The following is a 19,116-nucleotide window of genomic DNA, read 5'->3' on the forward strand; positions in this document are numbered from 1 at the left end:
GATTTGTAAGGTTTTTATTCATTAAAGTTACATGAAAAATAAATCTTATTTTATTTTCCTCACTTATAATTACAAGAGCCAGTTAAGTAAATTTATATATTTGAATATTAAAACTATTTGCCAACCAAGCATCCTTTCCATTTCTACTTTTCAGGATATTGACATTTCAAAAGCTTTATGTTGGCATATTCCATAACATAATAACAAAAAAGTAACAGATTAATGTCCAAAATGAGAATGACTACATGCCTAAACAGCAATCTGGCTGGCTAATCCTTAATTTGGCATATCTATTCTTAGCTAAAAAAATATTCCCTGAGATTTGAAACAATGGCACACATAAGAAATATTTGAGTGTTTAAAAGTACAATAAATGGTAAAATGATCTAACTCTATTTACCTAAATCAACACATTTTAAAAAAGAAATAAACTCACTTTAAGACTAAAGAGTTGTATTGTACTTAGGCATGTATTTGGTAATTTAAAGATGAAGTTTGAACAATCAAATGATAGTTATCTTTAGGAAAAGTAAACATTTTATCAGTTATAATGAAAGACATATATATTAACATTCAGAAGCCATTGGATTAAAGAGACATATTTTGTTTGCTAAGTACATGAAGAATTAGTTAGATAATGTAGTAATTATAAATATATCTCATTGTTATTCAGATGTATCATAGATATAGAGAAAACACCATTCAACAAATAAAGTTTCAGTAATATTTGATGATGTCTATTTTATGGATAGTGAAAGACTTTTAAACCTTAAGGCATGGCTCATTTCTGTTTAAGAATAAATAATTATTGATCTGGCTACCAGGTTTCAAGCCTGATTTGGGTTTTGGGATATATATTCGAAAAACACAGTTTCTGTTTTGGAGGAGTAGACAGTGTATTAGGAGAGACACGCTTGAATACCAATAGATTATAATATTGCATAAGTTTAACAGTAAGTTATCTATGAGACACAGAGAAAGCACATAAGAAGATATGATCAATTCTTTCAGGATAGGAGGAGGGGTAGAAATGTTGCTAAGAGAAGCTTTTTAAGTAGGTGAAAGCTGAAATAGGTTTTATAAAATTAAAGGAAATTTACCAGGAAGGTAAAGGAAAAGGACTAAGGACATGTGAGGCATGTAAAATTAATATGACCTTCTTGGTCACTTAGAAAAAAAATACCAAAACGAAATACTAATACTGTTTAAAAGTGTCTACTCAGTGCCAAGCATTACATTACATATTTGGCACATATAACTTTAGACTTTGCCAAAGAATTTGCAAATATATATTATCACTATTTTACAGATGAAAAAACAGAAGTCAGAAAAAACATACCTAATTAAAGTGATGCCATGTACAACTAAACCTGAGATATACTGATTTGTCTCACCCCAGCCCTAGCTTCTTTCCATTATATCATATTTCCTGGAAATATATCTCTGCTTGTGGCATGGTGCCTAGCACTATGCTTATAAATATCTGCTGAATGAAAGCATGAGTGAGTGATTTAAAATAAAACTCAATTTAGTTAGCCAGTTAATTTTATTGGTGGTATTTATGGATAGCAGAGAAAAGAATAGAAAAGAGACAGAAACAGATGTGCCAAAACTTTCTAGAAAAATGATGGAACTAGACCTTAGACAAGTTGAATGTTTTCATCCTTAAAGTTCAACTGTTAATTTTTGTAGGAAACAACAAAAAAAAGTAATCCTCATTTTCTAGAAGAAGAAATCAGGGAAGACAGAGTAAGAAAGAGATAATGATGAACATTGTCCAATTTTACAGCATAATCTAGTGAGGTAAGAACAGAAAAGAGTCCATTGAATTACGGACATGGTTGTCGTTAATCACTTCAGTTAATATAGAGAGCTAGAATGTAAGAACGATCATGGTGGTTTACAAGTAAATGGGCAATGAAAAATGGAGACATTGAGTGAGTCTCTTTTTAAGAAGTTTGACTTTGAATAGAAGGGTGAGATTTTATTGTCTCTAGAAGGAGGAGGAAACTTTTAATAAGAAGGGAAAGCCATCTTATTAGATGCTGGAGAAAAAGATATCAAGATCCCTGAGATGCAGGTGGATGTGAAGACAAAGGAAGTGGGAGATTTATACAGAAGAAATGGTTCCAAACTGAGATCCTTATTTTGGGAAGAGAGAGACATCACTTCACCTCTCTCAGTCTCTTTGTTCATCTACAAAATGTGGATTTAAACTTGATAGAAGGTGAGAGTTTCATAAAATGAAGGGTTGGATCAGATCATCTCTAAGATTCCATTTAGCATCAACATCCTTTCAATATTTTGTATTCTCCCACCTCCTTAGAATAATCCTTCTTAAAAGCAAATTGAGGTGCTTTTATATATGGGATATTCAACTGACATTTCTTGGCCAACGTCCCTTATGAAAGTTTCTTCATCTTTGAAATAAATTGGCCACTTTGTCTTGCCAGGGTGCTGTTGTAAGAAAGTGCAGGGATGTTTGTGGAAAAGGAAACAATTAGCTTCATGGTCCTGAAAAAGTACCTCTTCAGGGAGTAAAAACAACAGAAAATACTTTATCTTCTAAAAGGAAATGAAGTAATTTCTCAGCTTATTTCTGATGTGTTTCAAATAAGCTCAGTTAAGTCCTAAGGGGAATAGCTCATAGCTTAATACGCCTTACTCTTTAGGATTTCTGTTATAGAGGAACAAATGTGAAGTTTTCTTAATTTAACATGCTGTACATATTTTCTTGGTGTACCTTGCCCCTACCCAATGGGCATTGTTTAGAAAATGGCAAATATTTTCACTTTTAAAAGGTTCCAGAGTCAATAAACTTGAGTTAATAAACAGCCTGGCTGTTATTGTTGGTTGTTTTAAAAAATCTTTGAGCTAAAATTACCACTTACAAGATTTTAAAAAATCATAAAATTTAAAAAAAGTTTCATCCAAGGTTTCTCCCTTTTGCGAAAGTATACTAAGGTGAAAAATGAGAGACAATTTAATTATTAACAGGGTTACCACCAGGCCCGAATGTAAATCAAGCCTATGGCAATAAAAGTGAAAAAGTCATAATTAACCAAGAATTTTGTGAACTACAGACCTCATACATCTTAAAACTTCTACACACACAACAGTTACGCTTCATTGAAACCCTTTACATTAAAATAATTATCACACATATGGCCATAGGGAAAATCTTTTAAACCTACCTCATTTGGTTTACTTTAGCCAAAAACAATGAATCCCTAGGAAATCTATTATATGGATAATACAATAGTAAACCAAGCATTTGAATAGGAAATAGGATAAAACATATGTTAAAAAAGAATGAATTCCTAATTTTTATTTCTCAGTGGAAATGCTAGACGGTATCTAATATTCACTAGTGAAAAAGCATCTTACATGAGCCAAGTGAAACCACCTGTCAAACCACCAATCAAACCTGTCCAATCCTTTTTCAGGGATAGCAACAAGAAATTAAGCTTTAACCATTATAAGCTGAAGAAATTGAAAATCAATATATTAACTGAGGATAAGAACTTGCAGCAACAGGTACCAGTCTGGGACATAAAAAACATATACTAATTTAAACCAGGAAAGTTTAATATGAAGAATTATTAAGTAATGATAGGAGAGTAACTATAGAGATTTAAGAGAATCTAAAGGGTATCTTGCAGCTGAGGTAGAGTTCCCAAAGGAGGTTGCACTGGGAAGGGTTTCCTTTCCCAAAGCTGGGATCCAGACTTCATCGGAAAAAGCATGGCTGGAGCCCTCTTTCTCTACAGCAGAAGTTTGCTGGGGCGCCCTGGCCAGAGCTGGTCCATAGTTGTCAGACAAGCAGGAACAACCCTTCAGGGCACAGGTGAGCTAAAGTTAGTGGGTGGGCCTTCAGAAGCAGTGGGGCACTGATGTGGGTCCAGGAGCAGGCCATGTCTGTGTTGGGAGGACTGTGGCAAGGTGGTCAATGAGCCCTTGCACGGGCTGTGAAGTCAGCAAAGGACTTCCCCATCTGGGCACGTGGGTGGGGAAAAACACCACCAGGTGCCACGACACACACATTGCTAATGGACCATGCTTAATAAAATCACAGCGCAGCATTTAGAACGAGGAAGAGAAGCCCCTTCCTCCTGTACTGTCCCTTCAGGGCCCTCTCTTGACAAAGCTTAGCATCATGCTCACAGTAATGGGCCTAATCCACCATCACTGGTTAGGTACCAGAGGGTGAACTAGGAGCTGAGAGGCAATACATTGGCAACTAACATGTGCTGTACAATAAATATTATTATTCATAATTATTTTCATCACAAATCATACTTGTTAATAGCTACATGTATTTTATTTATATGCATCAAATACTTATTGCTTAATCTTTGTCGATCCTCTTAACTATTTTTACAGGCCAACATGGAGCCAAATTTGCTGTTAGATAGACCGTGGATCCTTTCATCCCCCGGCACTTCTCCAAAACAAATGGCAAGTAATCTTTGAATGCCTATAAGCATTTGTCTGCAACTCTCTTCCTACCTGATGACTTCTTCCTGCCGTTGTATTTGCTTGTAAATATGTCTCATTTTTTTCTTTAGTCCATAACACCTTGAGAGTCCATAACACCTTCACTATACCACACAAAGTGCTTTACCCATAACAGACACACAATAAATAGCTGCTGAATTAATTAATGAACTATTTGGAATAACAATACCATCTCTCAAGAGAGGTGAGAGCTACAAGGTACAATAGCTGGTCAGTCAGAAGTACTAGAGGCCTGGGACTTGCCACTGATGTCAGAAGTGGGGTAGTCTTGTGGAACTTAGCCAGTGATTTGTGGTATCTGAGGATAACTCCAAGTGAGACTTGAGTTGAGTTGAATTGTAGAACACTCAACTGGTGTCAGAGAATTGGGTGGTGTGGGAAAAATTCCTCACACATTCAGGGTCAGCAGTGGTGTTATAAACATAGCAGTACCTGGCTTATTTTTTATTTGGAATCTAGGTACTTAAGAGTAGATATCTTCGCATATAATGTTATACATAGTAGGTGCTTAATATATATTTGCTAAATGAATGTATAATAAATTAAAAAATGAATGATTGAGAAAATTATTTCTTGCTCCAACCAGCTTCCTAACTGTTTTATTCTAAGGCCCAGATAACTATGAATATTATCACAATAGCTAAAAGAATGTTATTGATTCAAATGTTTCCTCTCCTTTGTCTTTTTTTTTTTTTTTTTTTTTTTTGAGACGGTGTTTTACTCTGTCACCCAGGCTGGAGTGCAGTGGCCTCATCATAGCTCACTGCAACTTCGAACTCCTCGGCTCAAATGATCCTCCTACATCAACCTCCTAAGTAGATGGACCTACAGGTGCATGCCACCACGCCTGGCTAATTTTTCTATTTTTTTGTAGAGATGAGGTCTTGTTCTTGCACAGGCTGGGCTTGAATTCCTGGCCTCAAACAATCCTCCTGCATCAGCCTCCAAAATGCTAGGATTACAAGTGTGAGTCACTGCACCCATCCCTATTTGTCTATCGAATTGAGCAACCAGTATATATGCTAATCATAAATATGTAAAATGATAAGCTTACCGTAATTCTAAATAATTTCACAAAGTACTATGTAACATTAAATTTTATTTGCAAACTAGTCAACTACTTTATTGGTTAGGAAGTTTTTAGCTTTAAAATGGCTTAAACTAAAGAAGTCCAGAGGGAGGGGTAGGCTTTAGTTCATTTGGTGATTCCATAGTTTCACCAAAGACCCACGGGTTTGTTCATGTCTCTGTTCCACCATTCTCGGTGATGGATGGCTCAGCAAGACGGCTGCAGCAATGAAAGGATATTACATCTAGAAAGGTAACACTCAGGAAAAGAAAGACCATCTTTTCCTGTAGCTTTTTCTTAGAGAAAGTGGATTTTTCAAGAAATCCTGTGACAGACTTCCCTCATATTATATTAGTTAGTGTGAGGTCACAGGTCCAGTACTGAACCAATCATTGGTAAGGGCGATAAGATCACCTCTAAACAAATCAGCCCACATCTAGAATTGGAGAGAGATCACTTTTCTCTGAACCTTGAAAATGTTTGGGAGGATGGCATCTGCACACAATTACAGTTCTGTTATGAAATAGAAAGCAAGTACTGTTTATTATTACTGCTATTAATATTACCACATTTAGGAGAAGAAATCAAATTTTCTCTGGTAATTTCAAGTGACCTTGAAAATAAAAGCACTTTCAAAGTTCTGAAATTATAGATTATCCTCTGAGAATTAGATGCATATACACCAAGGTTATTGCTAAAGGATATGAATTACTACACTTTAAAATAGAATAATAATTAAAATTGTTTTTAACACTATAATGTTACTCTGGTTTGGGATCTAATGTGATTCTTGCATCTCATGGAGGATGTTAACGATTCTCTTACTTAAGAGCAAACTTGTGACTATACATAGTTGAAGATATGTGAGAGCTTTAAAACTGTTACAACTTTCTTACCTCCCTTCTAAATCTCGTATTATTCAATATGCTCATTAAAGACAGATTTTAAATCCCTTAAACACTGAACCAAAAGTCTAAGAGTTGTTTGCTGCTGGAAAGTGGTAGAAAAATTGGAAATCATTTAAACAATGCGGTGGTTTTCAGAGAATTGTTCAGTGTTAATATATAAATTATTTTGTCTCTATTTCTGAAAGTAGGAAAATATTTGGAAATATTAATGAGCTAGTCCCAAAAGGTACATTTGGAACAAATGGTGGAGGAGGCAAGTGTGCATAAAAGTAGTGAGGCAAGCCCTATGTGTGATCTCTGCTCCCAACAAGGACCAGGAAGGAGAATCAAAAGTGAAGAGAACAAGTCCAGTGAACTAAACCGTGCAACGCATCATTTCCTTCATATTTAAGTGTTAGGTGACTGTATCTTCTTGCTGTGTGTGCTACGCCGACTTTGTTGGGCTTCCATTTCCCTATCAGGAAAAGTGTAAGCTTTGGGCTCTGTTTATACAACAAATGACCTTATGACTATTACTAGAAATATAAAATGCTTGGCATTTTTAATGTCTTAAGTTTATCTCAAAAGTAATGATCCAACTAGAAAGAAACAAAATTTCCATGATCATGGGAATAATTAAATAAATTTAGAACTTTATGATGAAGTATTATGAAGCCATTAAACTATACTTTGAATTCTTTCTGATGGTATGAAAAATCATTTAAAATCTAATATGTGATACAAAATGGATGACACCATAGGAATCCTGTTATTGAAACAAAAAGAAAAATGGTTTACAGCAAAATATTAAAATATTAAATGCAATGTCTTATTGTGGGAAAATCACATAGAATGTGAGATCATGAATATTCTTTTCTTTTTTACACTTTTCTAAATATTCTAAGTTTTCTATAATAACATTAACACATTCTATAACTATACAAATACAATACTTGGATAACGTTTTTAAAAAATTTATGCTTAAGCAAAGACCAAAGTATGCTTCAAAATGATAAAAAGGGGAGGTAATAAAATTTCTCAGATAATGAATTAAGTCATAAAAGCTATAGATAATAATTTGGAAAAAAAAGACATGCAGGATTACTTTGAACATCAATGTTTAATCATAGTTTATATGAGTTGTATCATAGGAGTTTGGAATTGGCAGAAGAAATAAGAAATATTAAAATTATTATATGCTTCTTAAGTATATTTTACATAAATGGTATTTCATAAAACATTCCATAAAATATACAATTGTCAAGTATTAGAGTTTATCCTAAAATATTTTTGTTTTGTTTCATTTTCTTTTAAAATCATCTATTGAGAACTTATGTACCCAAAGTCGAACTAGGCAGTGGTGATGATACTCCATCACATCAGCAACACACTGCACCATCTTGCAAAGAAGGTATAGCAGAAGGAGACAGAAATCAGCACGATAAAATGCAAAATGGGTGCTATGATCAAACTCTATATAGGACACAGGCACAGCACAAAAGGAAATGAATCATACTGGGGGGAAGAAGAGGTCATGGCTTTTCAAGCAGAAAAAGAAGCAGTAGAAAAGGCTTAGAGAAAGATACAGCTTCAGATGTTCACAGAAATGCAATGAGTTCTGCAGGACTAACAGTGGTAGATAGGCCATGGGGTAAGAGATAAACCTAGACAACTCATCCTGGCAGTTGGGATTTTACCCCAGGACATAAGTTAAATTTCAAACAGTGGAGATTTGACATACATGTTAGAAAGGTCACTGGTGGCAGTGTGGTCGGAATCTAATTGAGGGGAGGGGATAGAGGCAGTTTTGGAAAAAGATCAGGCCAAACAAGAGTAGTAGAACATTTATGCTTTATAATCATCTGAGTTGCCTTGTAACACTTTTTACTCACTTTTAATAGAACTTACTGAACTAAATTGATGATATGTGCAGCTTGGTATTAAAAAACATACTAACTTGTATAATGTGACAAATATTTTCTCTATCCTGCATAACTTCAAGGACTCAATCACCTGCAATATAATAATCTCAAGTAATACATATCTACAGTGCAACATACATAAATATACCCTAGAATCTGATGAATTATCAAATTCATCCCTGTCATATTACAAATTTTTGTTCTCAGGACTCCTTTGTATTATTAATATTATCGAGGAAACCAAAAAACTTTTGTTTATGTGGGTTAAATTTATTGCCATTTATCATATTAAAAGTTAGAGAAATCGTGAAAATATTGATTAATAAATTTATAAAAAAGTAATTATAACCACATGTAAACAAAATAAATTTCAAGTGGAAATAATCACATTTCTAAAGGAAAAATATCTAATGAGATGAGTGACCTTATTTTATAAATTTGCAAATCTCTAATATCTGGCTTAATGTCTAGATTCTTAAATCCGATTCTGCCTTCATTCTATTATAATTTATGTTTAGATGAAGAATATGAAAAAAATCTGGCTTCACATATATAGGTAGTTGGAATATTTTAATGGTCCTTTCACATAATTGTGAATATTCTTCTTCAATAGCATACCAAAATTTGACAAGTAAAATTTCAAACCATATCAAATGAATTTGCTATACCTGGCTACACTAAAATCCATCGGCTTATCTTGCAGTTTGAATGGATTTATTATTCATGAATTATTTTATATCATTATCCATGTTCTATTTACAAAATATTGGCTGACTGACTTACACAGATTTTCAAAATGTTGTAATATTTCATTATTAATCTGTTAATATCATCACTAATCATATCAGAAAATCTTTTAAGTTTTGAGAAGCTGTTGAGTTCATAGTGGCAGATATAAGCTTTCCAAAATTTAATTTTTTCCTGAAAGATCAAATTTTGTCATTGGCAACAAATACTGGTCAATTATTTTTCTTGAAATGACAGTCTCATGTCATTCATTTTCAAAAAATTGTCTGCTAAATATCTAAGTCTGAATAATCACAATTTATCTATTAGTCATTCTTTTAAGTAAAAATGGTGTTCCATGGAAATGCAGCTAGTTTAACTTGCAACTCAAACAATTCAAGTGCTTTTTATTGATACAATCATCATCATACTTGGTAAGTGGCAAATGTTCTTTATGCATACTTTCCATTTCAGCACACAGAATATTAAAAATGTATATATTTGAGGGTATAGATGAAATCAAATCAATTTTTACTGCTCCATCAAAGATATTTCTTTAGTGCAACTGACTTTAATTTTATTTATTTATTACAAATTAAAGTAAGTATTTAAAAAGTAATTACTTATTTTTACTGGAAGCAAATGACAGGAAAGAATTAATGACTACTAGTACAGTTTGGTGTCACTATCTTGGTAAGTGTTAAGGCTAGGAGTTTTCATTTTTCTTGTACCATGAGTGCAAATATCAACACAATGAAAGATAAAGAATTTTTTGTGCCATTATGAAAATAGATTTGACCTGAAGGGACCCCCTAAGATAGGTTTCCCCCGATGGACTTAAGGGAATGCAAGGAGGGGCCTGTGGATAGCACTTTCAAAATAACTGCTAGAATCACATTAAGAATTGTTCTATTTTTTAGATTATACTTTATATGCATTAAAGACTATGAACATTCTGAGAACATGACTATGAGCATGTTTTTACACAACCAACTGAGTGGAGGGAGGGTTAGAAATGAACAGAATATGCAAAAACAGCGGGCAAACAAGATGCCTAGGAATGAAAAAAAATTAGAGTAAGGGAGGGTAAGATAAGGTTTGGCCTCAAAGAAGAGACATCTGGGATTCAACTCTTTGTTATTCCATAGAGAGTTTTATAAAATCCCTCTCCTATTTTCTTTTTCTTTGCTTACTGATTTCTATTTAGCTGCTGCTTTTAGAATTTCTTTAAAAGGCACTCTTGTCTTCGTTCATACAGGTTGACCTATAACTCTCTAAATACCTTAAATATTGGTGTGCAATCTCCCAGACTCCTCAAATCACCTGAAACCTGAAACGCCAAGGCCCAGGTGGCACTGAAATTATTCTAGACCTGAAACCAGTCTGTCGTCTCTTTGGTTTTGTACCAACACACTGACACACATAGCCCAAAATACCACGGGCCTTTTTAAATGGCATATCACATTCCACAGTAATATCAAAACTGCTGGCTGGTAGCATTTGTCAAGTCTCAAAGTAACTCTTTCAAGGATTTTCAAGTCCACTGAATTTCTTAGATTGAAATATTTATGTGATAGAATTCTTTTAGTTTTCCCTCCTTTATGAATATATAATTGGAAACCCTGAGCTCTGGGTTCCTTTCTTTATTCAATTTTTAAATTGTTATATTATTAACATTTGCTTAAAAATAATCTAGATATTGCTAAGATATGACTTTAATAATCGATTCTTTAGACAGATTTCTCTCCCCATCCCCTCAACACATTTTACATCTCCAAATGCTACATATGCTAATAATTACCCTCATTGCTCCACTCTGCCACCTCTGGGTTAGTCATATATATGGCTCATTCCATTTGATAATCTTATAACTTGAGTTTGCCAATTTGATGAGTTTGGTTCTGAGTAGTTTAAAAATTTATGTACATACTACGTCAGTATTTACAGGTGTTTTTTGTTTGTCTATATTTTCTCAATTTTTCAAGTTGAAGTCAATTTTTACTAAAACAACCGATTCCAAATAGTAGCTTCTCCATAATATAAGATAAACTTTCTAAAATGTTGCTGAGGTCTACAGAGAGAAATTAGGTTACCAAGTAACACAATTTTCAGAAGACCATCCATTTGGTATTTCAAATCTATCTATCTTTAGATTAGACCTCTTCCCAAAATTTTTCTATTGCTATGAGATTTTCAAAATACCATACTTTTATTACAGAAGGTTTGTGAGCTAATTTGATTAATATTCCAGAAGATAAAATGTTCAAACATTAATCTGTTTCCTCAATAATTTTACACTGAGTTTACTATTTCGATTAGAGATACAATGAATATTTTCACACAAAATAGATTTACCCAATTCCATATGAAAAATAATGTACATTAACATTTATGCTGGTTTTTTAAGCCACATGTTTATTTTGGATTTTATTTTATAAAAAATGCCAAACATTTAAAAAAAATAAAATAATTAATAATGATAATTTTGTTGTGTAGAATTATAGACGTTATTGTAGCTTTACTATTTTATACTTTCCTTTTTGCTTTAAGTAATGAACATGTATTACTTTTGTTGTAAAAAATTAGATTTAATATTCTATTTTTAGGAAAGAAAACTTATGAAGAAGAAAATAGAAATCACAATCCCATAAACTAGAGATAACCATTATATTCTTTTCAATTTTTTTTCATAACTGGGACCATACTTGATACATATGTTTGCACAGTACTTTTTATGTGCCAATATATCCTGAGCAATTTTACAAAAAATTAAATATTTTTTGAAACATTGTGGTTAATGACATTATAATATCTCATTGTTTGCATAGACCACGATTTGGTTAACCATTCTTCTAACATTATGTATATAGACTGTTTTCAATTTTGTTTGGATGGAATTACTCTTCCTAAATGGGGAATAGTTTGGTGGAACTGTCAGCCCAAGGGTCCAGTTCACCCTTAGCTAAAAGGATCAGACTCATGACCCAAACTTATCCAATCAGATGTTTACTTTCTGGAATTTTAATGTTAAGCATGAATATCAAGGGGGGAAAAAAAAAGCCTGAAAGCAGTTGAACTGATTTATTCTAGGAGATCACAGCACCTTACAGAAACCACCAAAAAGTCCAACACCTGACTACCTGCTCTCAGAACTTTCCTTGCTCCTGTCATTTTTCAAGTCTAGATTTTAGCTAGCCCTCAACTCTGTGAACTGTAATATCTTTCTGAAACATTACATTTATACTTAAATTAACCTGACTCTGTTTCAGTTGCTGATTGTAACACTTTGAAATTAATTATTTTATTTATAAAGTTTCCATGAATTCTTAATTTTTGTATCACTTTTTGTCACCTCTTTCATTGAAAAAAACAAGAGCCTTAATTCTTATCATAGCTCATGAATATAAACATGACATTATAGGCACACCAGTGGAGTCAATGTCATCACCATTGGTTTGCTTCTGCCCACTTTGTTATTCATCATGCCTTTTTAAATACAACATAAAGCCTAATTAATTGCCTTTATTAGAATCTTAACACATGGCCAGATAATTCCTTATTATAATATGGGAGTAGGGCATTAATAATGAAAAAATCATTATTGGTATAACACCACAACCAACAATTTCATCAATAACAAAATGACATCAATTCAATCTTCTTTGCTTATTATTTTGGTAGTCATAAATGTAACCAAAGACAATGTTATGAGCTAAATTATGTCTACCACAAAATCTATACGTTGAAGCAATAGCCCCCAGTAACTGAGATTGTCTGTATTTGGCAATAGGGCCTTTGAAGAGGTCATTATGTTAAATAAGGCCTTTAGAGTGGGCCCCAATCCACTCTGACTTGTGTTCTTATAAGAAGAAGAAATTTGGACACAAAAAGAGACAGCAGGGATGTACATGCACAGAGGAAAGATCACGTGAGGACATAGTGAGAAGGCAGATATCAGTAAGCCAAAGAGAGAGGCCTCAGAAGAAACCAAACCTGCCAACATCTTGATCTTGGACTTCAAGCCTCCAGAGCTGTGAGAAATAAATTACTGTTGCTTAGAGCACCCAGTCTGTGGTACTTTGTTATGGCAGCCCAGTACAACAACCAACCCTATTTGAATGGCACACCTCTATCTTAAGTCCAACAGTTTCCCTAGTGGTGTTTGTGAAACAGAAGCACACTAGCGACATATAAAGAACATGGAAAATGTTTGTATTACTTCAAGAGAGCATGTGCAATACAATGGAGATGTTTCTTAGAAATAAATAGTAATCTTTCTACAGAAATATTAGCTCATTACTGAACTGTACATCGCTATCTTCTTAAATTTTCAGTAGAATCACAAATGAATATGCTTTCAATAATAATAGGAAAAATTTTGTCATGAAGTTAAATCAAAAGAGTGTTTAACAGTTAAGGGTATATGGGCCAACTTTCTCATATCTTAAAACTATGTGGATTCTCAAGAAGGGAAAATCTAACTGAACTTTTCTTTGAAAATATATCCCTAGCACACAGTGAAAGAAATAATGGATGCTAAATTCATAGATATATGGCCATAAAAATTAATAAGACAATTCAATGGGGAAAGAATAGTCTTTTCAAGAGATGATATTGGAACAACTAGATACCAAGGAGCAAAAGAATAAAGCTAGACTCCCGCCTCACATTATATACCAAAAGTTCACTGAAAATGAATCGCAGACCTCAATGTAAGAGCTAAACTATAAAAACGAGTCGGAAAAAAATAAGAGTACATTTTTATGACCTCAGGATAGTTAATGACTTCTTATATTAATATATGTCACCAAAAACACCAGCGACAAAAGATAAAATTAAGATCAAAGATTAGGAGAGATAAACACTGGTTTCCATCCTTACTGTCTCTTCTTGGTCTGCACCTCCTCAATGTGATCATTTCAGGGTGAAAGTTCTGAGGTGCAAGAAAGACTGAGTGGGTGACTAGGGATGTTTCTTACCAACAGTTTGTATCAATTAAACCAATAATATTATTCAAATAGAATTTTTTCATCAAATAGTATCTTTTTAACCATTTTTGAGTTAATTTTTCTGCATTCTAGGAATTATCGCATTTTTCAGAAAACTTTACAAATAGATAGAATTTTTTTGCGTAAGTAACTGATTTAAGTCTTTTTTAACCTAGTAACCTGTCAACATTAAGCACAAGTCTTAAATTTACTTGACATAGCTGTTCGATTCGTTTTTTTTTTTTTTTTTAAATGAAAGGCCAGGGGCAATTAAAACGCTAAGCCCAGTTTCCCAGATTCACAGATATGCATGGGCACCTGTGTGGTCCCACTTCTTTCTGTTTCTTCTCTTTGCGAGATCACTCACAAAGTTTGTACCATTCCTCACACTTGTAAGGCACTCTGCCCTTTAGAACCTTCGTGCTTTCTCTCTTCCCTCTGTCTTGAATGTTCTTCTCTATTTATGTGCATGATTCACTCCAGCCCTCACCTCATTCAGATCTCTGCTCAAAAATCACTTTCCCCACCTCTTTAACATTAGTTTTTCTCTGCATGCCCCTCTCATCCTCACTATCTCCTTATCTTGCATTATTTTTCTTCAAAACTTATATTTATTGATATTTCTTTATGCATTGATTTGTCTATTGTCTAACTCCATCGCTAGACTGAAAGCACTATGTGGGCAGGAATTTTGTTTTATTCACCATATTCCAGCACCCAGAAGACAGACCCTTGTATAGTATAAGCAAGTACAATTTTTTTTTAAAACGGACGAATGAAGCAGATTTGGAGAATCATTCTAAAACAAATTATTTTTGAAATTTTGGCATGTAAGAAGGCAAATGAATTACAGCTGCTATGTTCAAGATTACACACAAGGAGTCCTAACTGTCATGGCTAAGTTGTAGCCCCAGCATCACACAGGTAGTAAGAAATGGTCAAGAGCACAGATGCTGCAGCCAGACTGCCAGGTTCAAGTTTGGGCTCTGCCTTAACTGGACTAGTCAATTTAACAACACTGTGCCTTGGTTTCCTCATCTGTGAAATTAACAACAGTACCTACCTCATAGAATTAAATGAGATGATACTGGTAACATACTGCTTAGAATAGTGGCTGGCACAGAGTAATTGCTATAAGTCTTTTTGTTAAGTAAAATAATAAATGGGGATCTAGAAACATGGACCAAAAAATGTTTAAAAAACAAAATTGTGGGCAGTTTGGTGAAATTTGGTGTAATTTTTTTTTCTGACCACAATTGCAATGAGAATAAATCTTTGCCCCACCCTACCCTAACCAGTGTAAGTGGGCTTCCTGACATGCTTAACTGACTAATTGGAATTTCAAAGGGATGTAATTGTCTCATGGAGCACAGCCCCATTAACCCTCAGGGTGACCAATATGGGACTTTCAAATGCTAATGCTCCTCTGTCTCTCTCTCTCTCTCTCTCTCTCTCTCTCTCTCTCTCTCTCCCCCCCCCCACCCCCCGCTGTGATCTCTTTCACCATCCCCCTTCCAAGGTAGCTGAGAGAGATCAGGCCTTGTGCTCTTGGCAAGTACAGGGAAGAAGTGGTAAGGTTCACTCTCTCCAACTACCCAGGAGGAAAATAATACCTTGTGTGGGTTCCCAGGCTAAATTTTGGAGGGATGCTTTCATGTGTCAAGCTTATACCAACATAAACCCCTGAGAACTGCCTGTCTGTGACGTCCTGGAGGTAACACCAAGCAAGCCCCAGATTTTCCCTTCTGGGTCAGCAATTCCCAGAATAGGTGCTCTTGTCCTCTTATATTTTCCCTCTCTGAATCTCTGGATTCCCTGACAGTGTCCTTTAAACAAGGAACTAGAATGTTTCTTATTGGATTCCTCTGTGAGATTCCTGGGTTTTCATGCCCTGTGTTGCTGGTGACAGAGTTTACTTTGGGTCTCCAGTCTGTCAGGTTGCTCCTGGTACCTCTGGTTGGCAAGGCAGAAAAGCCTGGCTGGGATCTCTAGTGCCTCTGTGAATACTGTATAATTAACTAGGTCCCTAATTGTGCCCCCTCCGCCTCCAATGATGCAGAAACCCTCTCTGCCATGTCTTAAAGAGAAATTGCCTTAAAAAATGAATCTCCAGATAGCAAATTTCCCAGCAAGAGGGGGCCATGTAAATGGCATTGACAGCAAAATCCAACGTGTTATTTTTACCGGTATGAGCACTCCTGATGGACTGGGCTCCTAAATAGATCTTTGGGAAAAAAAAAAAACAAAAACAAAAAAACCAAAAACAGACAAACAATATGAAGGGGGAAGGAAAAAAAAAGCCACACAAATGAGTTGCAGTGAGTTTAATGAAAAGTAATTCCACTGCTGGGTGGGTTCATGTGACATAACCAGCCACTTGTGCTCTGTTCTAGTGGTTTATAACGTGACCTCATCCTCTCCATGAAATTGTTTTCCCGTAAATCTCTGTGGCCATCCATTCCTGTCTACACATTATGTTCCTAAAATAGACACCATCTAAAAATCTCTTCAAGGAGCTTTGTGGAGGAAGGCCTAAATTGCAACACTCTTCCTAGAAGAGAGACGCAAGGCTTAATAGCAATTACAAAAGGAACTACCATAAAAGAGAGTTTTAAAGGAGTTTTTCACCACAGTTATTCTACTTCTGAAATGCACAGCAGAAGGAAAGAAAAGTGTCAGACGCCCAGTGAATGTGCGGAAGCCCCAAGTTGCATCACCCTGGCGTGCCAGGTATTGCAGCAAGCAGGGAAGGTAAGCTACCCATGCTCTGGGCAAGAGAAACTAAAGCAGGAATCACTAACCTCAGCATGGAATTTTCCTATTTCTGTTTGGCAACATCCTCTTGGGATAATTTAAAGTGCTTTTTGGAGAAAGATGCTCTGTTACTACACTAGCACATCAGATATACCACTTGAACCTGCAAATCCATAGGAAAAAAAGCTACATTTTATAGATGTGACAGCAACAGCGTTTGGCAATTCGCAAGTTTGCTACTGCACTTCAGAAATATTTAGTCACATGCACATACAGACTGAAACATACCATGCCTTGACTTAATCGTCTCATTGGACACGTGAAAAGGCACCTGCCCAGCACTCTATTTGGACCAATTTGTTAAAAAGGAGTGACAATCGCCAGTGAGTAACCAAAGGGAACAAAAAGAAATGCGAGAAGTAAACGCAGCAAGGCGGTCCGGTCTATAATCACATACCTCAAACAGGTAGGGGAGAGGGAATCCATTTTAACAAAGACATTTCAAAAAGCCTCATGTCCACCTAGAAACATTTCTTGTGCTGTTTGGAAAAGCAAGACGGTTCACATTGGGAACCGAGCAGCATCTGCAGTATCATTGCTGATTATGACCTCCGTCTAATTAAAAGTAAGTCAATCTTTCCTGTTCGTCACTGCATGGAAAAGGGGACTCTTTACCACTTCCCTCAAGCTCCTTTTTTAGTGTGGTTCAGTAAGAGTTAGGGGGAAAAGTCATTGTCCCCTCCTCACCCTAGACATGAGGCATTTCTTCTCAAAGCCCAGCCTTTGCCTGAGGAAGCTGAATACCCCTGCAATGCAAGTCTCAGGCAGCATCCCGGCTGCCTTCTTCCCTTCTGTAGAGTTAAAACTGAGCTCTAATTTTTGCTCCATCCTTAAGAACAATATGACCTCTATTCACAGCCAGCTAGTCCACTCCCAAAGCACCAGTGAAGGAGGGGGCTTCAAAAGGATCAAAAGGAGACCTTGAATAGGATGAAGGCAAGCAAAGGCAAGAACTGGCCAGATGCCAAGCTATTTCAGGCCAAAGAATCCCATCTTGTATCAAAATGCTGAACTGCAAAACAAACCTGATTTCAGTTCATGGAAGGTTGAGAGAGGAGGGGGGAGGGGGAGGGGAAGAGAAGGGGAGGAGAAGAGAGAGAGGAAGGGGACAGCTGGTCTGAATACACATACAAAAATGGACTTCCTGCTCTGCCTAAACCGAATTTCCACGGACTCTTTTCCCAAAGGATGAAAAGCAATGAATATGCTTAAATTCACAATGAAACAATTAGATGGCTTACCTGATTAAAAGGAAAATCACCCATCTGCAGTGAGGAACAGCATCTCCCAAAGACAAGATGATAACAATGTGCCTTCAGTTGCAATTGTTCAGATTCTTTCTTGCAAAAGGTGACCAAGTATTTACAAGGGCTGCAGTCTCACCGGGGGGGCAGAACACACACACACAAACACACACAAACGCACATATACACACATGCACCAGGGACCTCTGCAGTCTCTCGGCTTCATCCTCGCCTCACTCTATGGTACCTAATACAAATCAGCAAATAGCTTGTTTAAAAAAAAAAAAAAAAGTCAAGACAGCACCTTACATTATATCGCCATCTAGTGTCTAAATATTAAATATTTTCTCACAATCCAGATTTGTGTATTCTCAACCTCTTTTCTCTCTCAGTCTCCTTTTTTCCTTCTTCCCTTTGGCTCCCTCGTGATTACTTCTTGTTTCTCTTTCATTCCCCATTGCTCTATAGTATCATACACCTAATGACTCAAAGATGAAAAACTTTAAAACTAAATATAGCTATTTTCAAGTAGTATATAAAATACTTTACTGGGTTTTTTTTGTTGTTGTTTGGAAATGTTAATTTATTCCTATAATGAATCATTGTTATCTTTAAAATTATTTTTGTATGTTTGTTTGATTTTTTGAGACAGGGTATTGTTCTGTCATCACAGCTCACTGCAGCCTCAAACTCCTGGGCTCAAGCGATCTTCCCGCCTCAGCCTCCAGGGTAGCTGGGACTACAGGTTCGGGCTACCACTCCTGGCTAATTTTTTTTTTTTTGGTGGAGATGGGGTCTCTCTATGTTGCTCAGGCTGATCTCAAACTCCCAGCCTCAAGTGATCCTCCCGCCTCAGCCTCCCAGAGTACTGGGATTACAGGCATGGGCCACTGTGCTTCACCTATCTTTATAAATAATAGAATTCTCGAATTAAACTTAGAGTTTTTA

At 35.5% G+C, this 19,116-nt stretch overlaps 1 protein-coding gene across 1 annotated transcript in view; it reads right to left on the bottom strand.

Moving 5' to 3' along the window:
* SCN1A (sodium channel, voltage gated, type I alpha subunit) overlaps positions 1-18,421 on the bottom strand; it is a 179,325-nt gene extending 160,904 nt beyond the window's left edge. The window contains exon 1 of the mRNA XM_012655823.1: positions 18,166-18,421. The gene's annotated coding sequence lies outside the window, so the exon portion shown is untranslated. The remainder of the gene's footprint in view (positions 1-18,165) is intronic.
* Between the last annotated feature and the right edge of the window lie 695 nt (positions 18,422-19,116).

This window comes from Propithecus coquereli, unplaced genomic scaffold (assembly GCF_000956105.1).
Source record: "Propithecus coquereli isolate 6110/MARCELLA unplaced genomic scaffold, Pcoq_1.0 Scaffold49, whole genome shotgun sequence".
In the NCBI taxonomy this organism is placed as follows: domain Eukaryota; kingdom Metazoa; phylum Chordata; class Mammalia; order Primates; family Indriidae; genus Propithecus; species Propithecus coquereli.